Below are 13,543 nucleotides of genomic sequence, written 5' to 3'. Positions count from 1 at the left end.
TTACAACTAATGTAGATAGCAGATTGAAGGAGTTATATGATAAGATGACTAAAATTGCTAACTCTTTTGATGGATTGACTACACTAACCACATCTGTTGATGGACAAATTTTGTCATTGGAGAACCAAATTTTTGTTTTTGAGGAGAGAGATAAATCATGAGAAGAGCAAGAAATCTAAGAGGATTGGTAAGTCCTAGACTAGATTCATTGGGTGTTCACAAGCAAGAGCACATGGATATGATAGCTAAACCCACACCAACAGATATCCAAGAGAAAGAAACACTTGCCCACTTACTAAGTGGACTTGCATCTATTTCTGATTCTTTCAAATCCAATTGGGATACATATCTTCAGTTATTGCAGAAGGCATACCCGAAAATCCTGAAGATGACTAAGCTCCAGTGAAACTAACAATATTTTTTTATTCTTTCAATTATTTCACTGGTCTTTGGCATTAAAAGGGGGAGTATGTTCATATGTGAAAAATATCAGGGAAACACATTTCAAATGGAGTGTATTGCTCAGGGGGAGCATATCGACAGGGAATCCATTTTTCACATGAGTGTTGCCATCAATGCCGAAGGGGGAGATTGTTGGCAACTGACACTCATTGGATTCATTTTGTTGTCATTGATGGCAACAAGATATGATGGAAGTCATAAACCGACACTAGGAAGCATATACCGATAGATACCGGCTTTGGAGCATTCAAGGCTACACCGACACCGACATCAATACTTCTTTTGAAGCTGACATCAAGGAGGATTTACTTAAATCATTTTGTAATTATTATTGTCAAGGTCGACATTGATATCTTTTGTAAATGTATTGTAAGCCGACATAAGGCATATCATTTGTAATAGGTACACAGGTCAATCTACTAGGTTTTTTTTGTAAGTGATGAAAGATATAAAATGTGTGGATATAGGAGAATATAGCAAACCTGTATGATGCAAAATATATGTATGGAGATCATTTTGTATGTGAATGCTATATCATGCAATGATCTGTAGATAGCTTGGAAAACATTCCCGGAGGAGAAGAGATATCGGTAGCAGTTCAAAGTTTATGAACTGGTACAGAGCATAACCAGAACCATAACTCTATTTGGCATAGTAGATGCATTGTTGAGTTCATTTTCAGTAATTTACTTTGGCAGAAAGCTTGTAGTCAGTGAGGCTGTTTAGTGATGAGCAGTATGCTCTAGGTAGTGTGCCTTCTTGCAAGTGCAAGCCCCTATTATATGTAATATCTTTTCATATGGCCAGTGAACTGATATTGTGGGTCACAAATCCCACCATGGTTTTTCCTCATTGAGGTTTTCCATATATAAATTCACTGTGTTATGGTGTTCATTTATGTGGATGGTTCATTTGCTTCTTGTTATATGTTTATTTGTTTATTGGTATATATATGCATGGTCTAGAAAGTTAAAAAACTTTTCATTTCGGTAGAACACTGATTCAACCCCCCCTCGCAGTGTTCTTGGATCCCAACATTCTCCTCCTCACACAATGATTTGTATGCCTGGGTGGCTACCTTAGTGAATATCCATTTGTGGATTTTGAACCTCCTCTAATTTATCTAGCATAATTATATCCAACCTTTGTTTGTTTCATAGTTTTGTGCTTAAATTCTGTCATACCTTTTGCAGTGAGAGTTGGGCTAATGTGTCAATAGCTATTTTCTTCAGGTTCTCCTCTTCTTATTGTGCCCTTGACCTCTAGTCTCTGATTGCTACAAATAGGGGAAAAAGAAAGTTATAGATAAATTTTTCTACAATATAGTCTTGGGCTATCATGTAGTGGATAAGGGCTCACTTGGTGGTTTGCTTATTAAGGAAGGGCATGTGGGGATGTTTGGCTAGGGTTTTGGTGAAGGTTTGTGGAATGAATAGGTTTCAATAGAGTTGATCTTCAATGAGGAGTAGAGCTTGAGGGGTGAGAAAAATGGATTTGAGGACGGACCCTTCCTCAACTAGTGCTTCTTCTTCTTCACTTGTTGTGACCTAGGACAATGGTGGTTTATGTTCCTGATGCTTCCTCCAACTTCTCCTTTTTGAGACAATTCTTACAAAAACCTCTATGGTTGTTTCTCTAGTTGTTCTTCTTTTGTTGGAGTAGTTTCCATCTTTCTCCTAATGAATCGAGTTCCTTTTTCTTTTGTGGTTGTAGGTTGTGCATCTGAAGTCTATAGTCTTCTTGACCTTTTCTAGTCAATTAGTTTAATTGGTTTCTCTTCTTCTAGTTCCTCCTTTTTCATTTTCTCTTTGGCCACTACTTTCTCCTAAGCTAAGGACTCAAATAATTCTTTCGATATTTGATTGTGGGGTTCTACCAGATCTGTTGGTAGCTTTAGAACGATTTGTGCATAAGCCTCTACTTTTGTATCAAATAGTTCATACAAAAGAGGTGGGACCCATGATGTGCGAGGCTCTAAAGTATTTATGAGAATTAAATATTTATCAACATGTATTTTATGCTATCAATATATTTTTGGACAATCTGGTGGGAGATCCAATGTCTATCTTGCATATTCTTTTGGAAACTTTTAAAATAGTTGTCAAACACTTTGATATAGGTGTGGGGGTCTAGGAATGCCTTGACATAGTGTAGGATCTATGCATATATCGGTTTATCATGGGTCCATTTAATATCTCTATATAGGGGTAGTTGTTCAAGGAAGTAAATTGTAAGGTAGATCAATATGGTACTATACCAGAATGGGTAATTGGTCTACTTCATTTGTGCTGCATTCTCTAAGAGTTCTTGCCTAAGGAATTCACATAAATTGAAGACTTTACCTCCCATTGCCACTATATATGCCATGTGAACTGCTACAACTATTGCAAATATTTCTTGGTTATTGAAATAGACTTTGTATGCAATGACCTTATGACATATAAAACTCCCTTGTTTGTGATGCTATTAATTGTTAGGCTTTGACCATCAAAAGTTTCTTTTGTAAGATTTTCCACCTTTGTGTTTTTATACCTTTCTTGGGGGGTAGAGCTCCTTCTCCCACCAACTTGATAATTTCTTGAATTGTCTGTTTGTTGATCCAATGAGGCTTTTTCAAGTTAAAAAAAATATCATGCAACTGACTTAAGGCAAGTCAAACCCATTCGTACTTATGTGTGAAATCCAAGAAATATTTGAACACATCTAGTTTCTTTTATGCTATCTATGCATACTCTGTCTTATACTCATTGCTCCTTTTCAGTAGTCGTGCCCATATTGTTTCAAAGGTAGTATGGTTGATCTCTTCCAATGGTACATGAACATATCTCTAGATGTCCTCAATGCAATTTACGTCAGTTGGTACTTCAAGAAAGCTCTAGCTAGGTTGGTCTGTAGGGCTTTGCATGCGAATTTTGAATCAATGGAGTAGGGTATAGCAGAGGCAACAATCAAGGTAGGAGTAGTAGAAGAGGCCATGAGAAGTCTATGTAGCTAGAATAATGTAATTTGGAGCTAGGGTTTTGCGTACGAGTGTTGTAGAGCTTGAGAGCATGAGAATATTGATATTTTAAGATTAGTATGAGCTAGGAGAGAGCATGTAAGGTGTTTAAAGTAGGGGAATAATCCCTTTATAATTTCTTCTTGGTAATAGTCTTAAGTCTTGTAGCCACTACCTCCATTTTATCGTTGTATTTTTATAATTAGTCACTATGGCTAGCTTTTTTTAGCCATTAGCACCTAATTTTTGCTAGCATTTAATATATAATATTTGTACAATGTCGTAATATGTTACAAAGATGATAGTTTTGATGGTATATTTTATTATGTTATCCCCCGATACCCTGCCAAATCTATTTAGGGTTTTGCGCTATCCAGTCTTTCCTTTGACCAATATGAACTTTCTTGTGTTATCAAATATGTTTTAGTATGCATTTTACTGGTCACTATAAATTTCCATGGTCTGATGTGTTGAGGCCTAACTAGTCTACATTTTTTTTTGTCATTTTGCTCTAGTGTTTTCTATGTATTGATTCCAATCTATTATGGAGGAAGAGTACTCTCCAAAAGCCATAGAATTTGTAACGCCCCACTAGAGAACCCCAGAGGACAACAAAACTAACTAACCAACCTCAAGGAGACAACACATTTTTTTCTAAAGAGATACATTAACTCATTAAACTATAATAATTAATTAACATAATAGTTAACATTAGAACAACTTATCTAACTACAAGTGGAAACAAATTAAAACAATAACACCTACATCCTCTAAGGTCCCCTAATGTCGCTACAAGGCAACATTAATTCTTACTAAGGTATAAGAAGCAAATATAAACTAACCATTGCATAACAAAATGTGTTAACATAAATAGATGAATCTTCACATAGAAACAATATGATTACCCTAGAAACTAGGTTCATTTTAAATCCCAAAAGCAAATGTTCCTAAGATTACTTTCCACATTATCATATAAACATAGCAACTAAAATTAGATAAATGAAACTATGCTCATGAAGTATCATTTTATGTATTACAACTAACATCTGCTCACTAAGAACCCAATCATTCATAAGGGATAGATGGTACCAACATCGTACTATCTAAACTCACAAAACAACCACATAGTTAACATTATTACATTAAATTTACATTATATCTTCCTCTCAAGGAGAGTGTTCATATAACATGATGAATATAAATGAAAATCTATTCTAGATACATAAATGAAACATTACATAAGAGAATACAACTACATCTTGAATCCAAATTTTTTTACAATGAAGAAGACATAGTACATCCAAGAATTTCACGAACATAACACCAAAAATCCCAATGGAAGAAAGCATCAACCACTTGACCATGTGGAACCCTAAGGGCCACCTCCCATGCTTAAGAGAATGACATAAATCCCCACACACCAAACAACGACTAAGGCTGATACTAACATAACCATGGAAATGCAATGAATACAGGAATGCAAAAATCATAAGGACTAGAAAAAAACATAACATAAACTACTAGAGGCTTCTACACAACACCGTATAGGATAGGGTACCAGGCTACAACTAGGGAAGAGTATCATCACATGACATCAACATGGGTTTCCTTGGCATTCTGACCCTCTCCAAACTCTAGATGTCGGTGCCCATTTGACTACAGATGTGGAGCCAAACAATCCTTCCATAGAGGCAAGGAAGTTCGATATGCCATATAGGCCTTCCCAATCTCATCCCGAGTCTAAACAAACACTCCAAGTTATGAGATCTCATCCTCTATCTATACAAGAACACAAGGCATGACCGAGGCACCAACAATTATCTTATTAATGTTTATTTGACCCAACCCAGTTCATTTAATTTAATATTATCACTTGATTAACCAACTCTCAATGAGATTCCCTAGCAACTACTTTTGGGCCCTGACACCCACTTGAGAGCCACTCCCCCTAGCTTGCACCTAGACACCACTAACCTATGAGTACAAAAAAGAATCACAACAACCTCATCCATATCCAAGTTATATACAATGATTCATCACATTCTATCTCATAGATAAAGATCTCATATATTAAAACACGAATTCCGTAATACCCCAATCAACAAAAGGGTCAAATCCTGAATCTACTAATTCATAATCATCAAGAATGAGATTGGGTCTATGATCACCAATCCAAATACATGTATCCATACATAAATTAAACCTTACAAATACTATCTCATAAGCACCATATATCTCACATTACATGGCATCAAAGTATGAGCCATAACTTATTTTCAAATTAACATAACATGAAATGAAAGCATATGGGATCATATATTAAAACACATAACTCATATCATATTGAAAATCATAAAAAAATCTGATCCATGTCTGATAATCTAATCCACATATCCATCTCTTGATCATATGCACTCAAGGCATCAATATGAATGCAAAATAAGCAAACCCTCATTTCAAAATACATGGAATGAAAGGAAACACATGGGTCCATCCCAAAAAGATCAATCAGCCTATGGTAAATACATGACTAAATTTTCAAACTGAAAAAATTGGCCGTAAGACTGACATGGATTGGTACGAGTCCAAAAAACCAATTCGGGAAGGCAAATGGGGTTTCTAGATCAAAATCCCCAAAATCAGGATTGAAAAATAGGGCTGACTTTGGGCTTAGAAAACAACCATGAAACCACATCATTTAAGGAAAAATGTATCAAATAACCATTTGAGAGGTGTGAATCCCCTTTCCATAAATGCAATCTTTTCATCCTAATCAAGGGGCACCCAATGTCCTTCATGCTTCCATGAGGAAAATTTTCAAATTATGTTTTTTTTGTTGTGTCAAATAATGTTCTATGAACCATTTTGTAATGATTTGTAGTCAATCAATGTAATTGGAAACCCTTTTGAGTCCATGACGCAAAGTTGTTGGAAAATTGTCAATATTGTCACGAGGAGGCAAAATGTTGTCAATATGTGTCCAATAGAATTCTATCATTGTATTAGGGTCTATTAGGTCTCTTAAAACATATTTTTAATGGTTTTAAGCCATTATTATTGGTTAAGGTCCTTTTAGCAAGTTTTGTAAAAGTTGTCATGATTGACAAAACAAAATTGTCATTGTAAAAGTGCAAAATGGGAAGTTGAAAAGACAAAGTCATAAAGGGGTAGTTTGAGAAGTTAGAAAGGGTGTAGAAAGTTATAAATAGTCACCTTGTGAATCATTTGTATGTGGTTAAGTGTGGAGGAAGGTGGCGAGGATGGTTGGAAAATGAAATGAATAAGAAACCTCTTTTTTCTCTTTTTTTTCCTGCAACTTCTCTTTTGTTCAGTACGACCTGTCCGGAAGTGATTACGGTATGAAAATTATATGATTGGAAACATAATTGGATTATGGAAATTTTTCATTCTTACTAGGTCAAAAGAAAATTTTTGTTTTAGTTGTCTAATGGTCGAATATATCCAGTTACCCAATTTAAAAACTAGGTTTTTTCAGCATAGCAGTCCATTTTTGAGGGTTATGTTCCAAATAAACCTTACAATATTTTGAGATATTATTGTATAAATTGAAAATGGGTATCTAAAAGTGGTTTTATATTTCTGATATGAATCCTATAGTGAACGCTAAACTAAACAAACCCAATTTGCTGTTGTAATTAGCCCTCATGATCAGATTACCAGTCAAGTGTTTGTTTACATGTTTCAAATAAAACCTATGATCAAGTAAAAAATGTTTTGTATCTTCCAAAATGGTATCCAAAAATATTCTTACCATTTTGATATCAAGTCTAGGCCAAAAGTTATGACCAAAATAGTCATTTTGGAGGACTATTAGGGTCTAGGCCTTGGTTGTGTAGACTATAGAAGTTGGAGTAACTAGTGTTATTGGGGGTTTCCAGTGGTTTATACATGTTGTATTTATTTTATTTAAGATGTTCCCACAGTTATATTAAACCTTTGAAGTCAAGAAGCCTTATTATGGTCTTGTAGCCTTGTAAGGGCATTAGTTTGCTTGAGGTAACTTGGGTTTGCGCTGAGTGATAATGGATATTTAGTTGGGAACCATTCTATGATGAGTTTATGTATTTATTTTTAAGTCTTGAATTTCCAAGAGTCTATCCTTGAGAGGGAAAAGTACCTAATATGATTGTTTGTTTGGGTTGTATAGAAGACATGAGCCCATTGTTGTGAAATATGCATAATTTGTGTTGAGTTGAGCCCTACCTACTATATCACATCCCCATGATCAAAATTAAATTCACATGAGAGGAAACCATAAAAATTGTTCAAAAAAAAAAAATGAAGAATACACCTATTTGCATTGTTTGAACACACAACAAACAATGAATGTAAATAACTTTCAGTATGGAAAAAAATAAAAACAATACCAAAGAATACAATCTTTTCAAATTAAAAGAACATTTAAAACTATAGAATAGCAAGTGGCATTCAAATACAACCTGGAAAGTGTAGAAGAAAGGTAGAAGAAAATCTTGCAAAATTAACTCCTCAGGATCTGCACTTCCAATCCAAGAAATAACAACAATCGAACACCAATCCACAACAAAAATAAACTCCAAAAAATCACATATAAACTCTCACAAAAGCTTCACAACCTCTCTCTAAAAAATAACTCCCAAATGCAATGCAAAAATCCTTCTCCCAAGCACTCTCAAACCCTTTCCATTCCCAAAACTCCTACCAGAAATTCACCATGAAAAAATCAACCCTTTCGCTTTAGAAACCCTCTCATTTCCTATACAAAACCATTAAGTTATTGTTTGTATGAGAAACGACCATAATCCCAAACAAAAACCAATAAAAACTAAAGATTAATTATATAAACCAAACTCATTAAATAATGAACATGTATTATAATATCCCATTTAGAATTATTTAATGCATATCAATATTCATTTGTCACCAATAAAGCCTAGTTATTAACCAAATAATTCCTCCTAGAAAGTAGGAAGGAAAAAATAGGGAAAACAATTACCTTAATTATTTAATCCCACTTAAAACACACACAAAAATAATATAAGGATAATATTATCACAATTTACACCTTATCTAATATAAATAATATTTAATTAATTGAATAAATAAATATTAATAATAATTAACCTAATAACATAATAAATCTTAAATAAATTAAATAAATTAAAATAGAATAAAAGAAAAATAAAGCACAACTACTCACAAATTAAATGCAAAGGGTGACATAATAGTAATTGCACCCAAACTTATAAAATAGACATCTAATTTATAAATTAATATTAATAATATTTATCCATATACCAAAATAAATCATTAATAATTCAAATTAAATAAAATAGAATTAAAGAGATAAATCACAATTACTCGCATAACCATCCATAAGAGCACATAACCAAAATGAAGATTAAACCAAAGACAAAGAAATCAAGGCAATGGTCAAATCCAAGACACATATTAGGGTTAGGTGTGGTAGGGCTTTAGTGTCACCTTCGATCTACTACCATTGGGAAAGGAGGCATGTGCTCAAACCCATGGGACCAGCTGGAGTTGGTGTCTAGTACTTGCAATCTTGTACATCATCAAGAAATAAACATGTATGTATATATCATTTGTGATTAAGTTTGTGAATCTGGTGAAGATTGAGAGGGGGGGGGGGGTGAATCAGTCTTCACCAGATTCACAAAGTTAATCACAAATGATAAACTACAGTAACAACAAAGATAAGCAAAATGAAAGAACAACACATAACACCAAGATTTTGACATGGAAAATACGGTTAAGGGAAAAACCACGTTGGGAACCTACCCACAGTAAGATGATACTCTGCAGTAGTATGTGAAAATATTACAATGGGGAATGCAGATGCATTCAGGCACACTGCCTAGAGCTCACTGCTCAAAAGAGAATGGCCCAGAAGGCTGCAACCCTCAGGGAAGTCTCATTGACTTACAACAAGATTCAAACTACAATCCGGAAGGAAAGAACTGAAAGAATAACATCTCCAAATGCTTGATTACAGTTCCGGTTAAGCACAAATGTCTGCTCAACAACACCAATCTCTCCTCAATCACAACACCAAAGGATGAATCACTTGTTCACACATAAACCACTCACTAATAATGCAGACACTACCTTGACACCTAAATTACATGAATGTATCACCTATTTATACAATTCATCAACCTTGACAACAAGGTTGGTTAAAACCTCAACTCACAATTATAAAATTACATCACATGATACAAAGATCGACCACCAAATAAATATAATGATTTACATGACATAACATGGACCTAATTCAAATTCCCAAACACTCAACTCCACCGAAAATCATGCCAAGATCAACTGCAACATGCTACACCACCAAAAATACCGCATAACACGAAAATCATCACCGGTTCATAGAAACCATCAAAAGCTCGCACAACGATCAATTCAGAATCATCAGAACAAATAGGAAATGACTAGGAAACACCAACAAGCACATTAGAATCATCAGGGACAACTGCGCCAACACCACTTATCAAATCTTCATCTGTCAATGTCTGAAACTCAATAACACAACCAATCAACAACTGTCACGAAGAAAGATAACTTGCAGAGCACCAAATCATGATCAATCTAAAGTGAAGACACACAAGACCATCCCAAACAATGTGTTGAGATCTGATCACATCAGAATATACCAGAGGAAATATTGAACTCTAAAGAACATTGATGATTAGCAAAACAAAACTGCAAAACCAGATCATAAGATCTTCCCAATATGCAAACACTAGAGCAAATCATAGGAATATGTTGACATCAATGACAACAACATATCCTAGCAGCAACAATGATTGACAATATCTAACAATCTCTCCCTTTGACATGATGGCAACATATGAATGTGAAAAACAATCAATGCAAAGAAAGAAGACATCTCCAACAAACTCCCCCTAAGATAAAGCAGTTTTTCACATGATCTCTCTCCCCCTTTGACAACAATGCCAAATATCTCAAAACAAAAAACCAAAATCTCTCTGCCAAAATAGAAACATGAATATGAGGAATCTCTCCCCCTAAAACAAAGACTACTCCATCAGAGGAGCAACACCAACTCACAAATCCAGATAAAAAGATAAAGGCTTTGAAGTCCATCAGATTGATGCAACTCAATGCATCTAGTTCTCATCAGGAGGGGTAGATATTCCCAACTTGTCTCTCAAATAGGAAAATGTATCTGTAGACAAAGGATTAGTGAAAATATCAACTATTTGTTCCTTTGTAAATACATACACTAGCTTCACCTTCACTTCATTGACTTATTGTCTCAAGAATGATATTTGATTGGCACATGCTTAGTCTTTGAATATTACACCAGATTCTTTGACATGTTAATAGCACTGGAATTATCACATGTATATGACAGTAGGCTCATCATAGATAATTTTGATATCTTTCAACATTTGCTTCATCTAAACTACCCGAGTGCAATTGCTAACAGTAGCAATGTACTCAGCTTCAGAAGTAGATAACGACATTGAATCTTGTTTCTTATTAGCCCATGAAACCAACTTCTTTCCCAAAAAGAATTCTCCACCCGTAGTGCTCTTCCAGTCATCAACATCACTAGCCCAATCGACATTAGTGTAGGCACATAACATGAAGTCATCATTCCTTGGATACTGTTTATGGTGAAAATGGATAACAACAACATTGAAAGACTAAATGGATTCAACCACAAAACCCTAGCCTAATAACAACAAAGATCCACCATAACATATGAAGATTACCTAAGACAATGCAAATCAAATGAAATCACAAAGATTATACCATCACATGTCCAATAGGGTTTGAATCTCCATTCTTCCTATCTCCATTGATCTTGATTGATATATTTGCTCTCAGATTTTATGTGCACAAGAGATCAACAAAGAACGAAAATATGTTTGCAAGTAGGATCACATATGAAAGTTCAAAAGCATAGTGTAGTCGAGTAATTATCGGGGTGCATAGTTGAGGGGTTTGATAATGAAGAAAGCATCTCCTTATATAGAAGAAACTATAAGAAATGGAGGGATAAGATTGAGAGGTGTAAAAGATAAATGGTCGGCTATGATTAGAGGGTAGGTAAAAGAAATAATAAAATAATGAGAGGGTAGGTAGTGTAGGAATTAAGAGATGAATGCCATGTGTCATGGGTGGAAAAGGTTAATGAATTAATTAAGTAAATAAAGATTTATTTAATTAATAGAAGAAGTGGGATCAACTAAATAAATAAGATATTTATTTAATTTAGGAAAAGGATAATTTAAATAAATAAAAGTATTTATTTAAATGAGAAATAAGGCTAGAAGAGGATAAATGAATTAATTAAATAAATAAAGATTTATTTAATTAATAGAAGAATTAGGCTAAAGTAATTAAATAAATAAAGATATTTATTTAATTAGATAGGACAATTTTAGGTGTCTACATTTTGCCCCTCTTTGAGACAATGCAACTTGTTGCGTTGTTTCAAAGAAGATAATATGAACTGATACAAAGTTGCCCCAAGCTGGTAATGATATGCCCCCTCGAGAGATTGGATGAAAATGTCTACAAAGATCACAGACAATCTTTCGATAAGAAAGAAAGGGTAGAATGAACTGACTAGATAGAATGACAAAGTCACAGGATAACAAAGACTAACTTGGGAAATGAGGGCTAGGGCTAGGGCTAGGGATAGGGTAGTCTATAAGATAGACCATGAGGGGAAAACATCCTCATTGTCATCCACACATCCAAGAGATCAGAGTGCAGAGAGAGAATAGAGCAGCAATAGTTAGCAGCGATGGCATTGGTTCACAAATTTGATCACGTTCACCGATTTCAGAGGCCAGTAGATGCGGGAGAGCCGGTAAGTACCACAAAACCTCCTTGTATTTTGTTTCAATAAATGCGTGTTTAGGTATGTCAAACAATGTCAGAAAATGCTGAGGCACGTCTGTGCTGGTTCCAGGCACGTCTGTGTTTGTGCCAGGCGCGTCTGTGCAGGAAAATGCATTTATGTCAAATGTGAGAGCATCTGCGTTGGGCAGGAGCGTTTGTGCTATGTGGGCATGTCTGTGCAGAGCATAGGCACGTCTGTGTATTTCAGGCATGTCTGTGCAGAGCAGGCACGTTTATGCAATGTGTAAGCACATTTATGTCATGAAGGCACGTTTATGTCTTCTAGGTCGAATCGACAGTTCTATGATGAACATACGCCGTCGATTGGATACGCTGCTGAGAGGATACACTTAAGAAGATCCTCTAGGGAAGACCAGAATAGCAGATAGGGCTAGGATTGATAATTCTATGATAGAACATACGTTGCCAATGAAGAAACTACTCAAGAGGATACACTCAAGCAGAGGCCCTAGGATAAGATAGATCAAGGCACTTTGTGATGAATAGGGAGTACCAAGACATAATACTTTGTGATGAACAGGGAGTACTAAAAAGAGCAGGACTTTGTGATGAATAGGGAGTACAAATATGAGCAACAATTTGTGATGAACATGGAGTGCAAGAACATGTAGTACTTTGTGATGAGCAAGGAGTACCACTAGGATAGAAGCAACACTTTGTGATGAATAGTGAGTATCATTAGGATAGAAGCAACACTTTGTGATGAACAATGAGTTTCATTAGGATAGAGTATCATATGATAGATATAAGCACTAGGATGATAAGAAACATTTTGTGATGAACAGTGAATGCCACTTTAACTGACACAGTTGATTTGCTTGACTGCAGGAGTACCTACCTATGCTGGAGTCATGGGAGAGATTCCTATCAACTCAGAGGTTATGACCAGAGCTAACATTTGAGGATCGAGCTGCCATTGAGGTTATGGGTTTGCGATTCATTCTGTATGTGCCTGAGTTTTGGGCAAACATGGGATTGCCGACTACTTTAGCTGAGAGATAGCACTCAGAGACTTGCAGTTTTCATTTGCTGATGGGTGAGATGACAATCACCTTAGAGGATGTATATAGGATTCTGATGATACCGATCGATGGGGAGTTGGTTCCTTACGATCGGGATAGAGACAAGGATGCATTGAGATGAGTGTTCCAG

Source organism: Cryptomeria japonica, chromosome 9, assembly GCF_030272615.1.
Source record: "Cryptomeria japonica chromosome 9, Sugi_1.0, whole genome shotgun sequence".
Taxonomy (NCBI): Eukaryota; Viridiplantae; Streptophyta; class Pinopsida; order Cupressales; family Cupressaceae; genus Cryptomeria; species Cryptomeria japonica.
Note: the sequence above shows the minus strand (reverse complement) of the source record.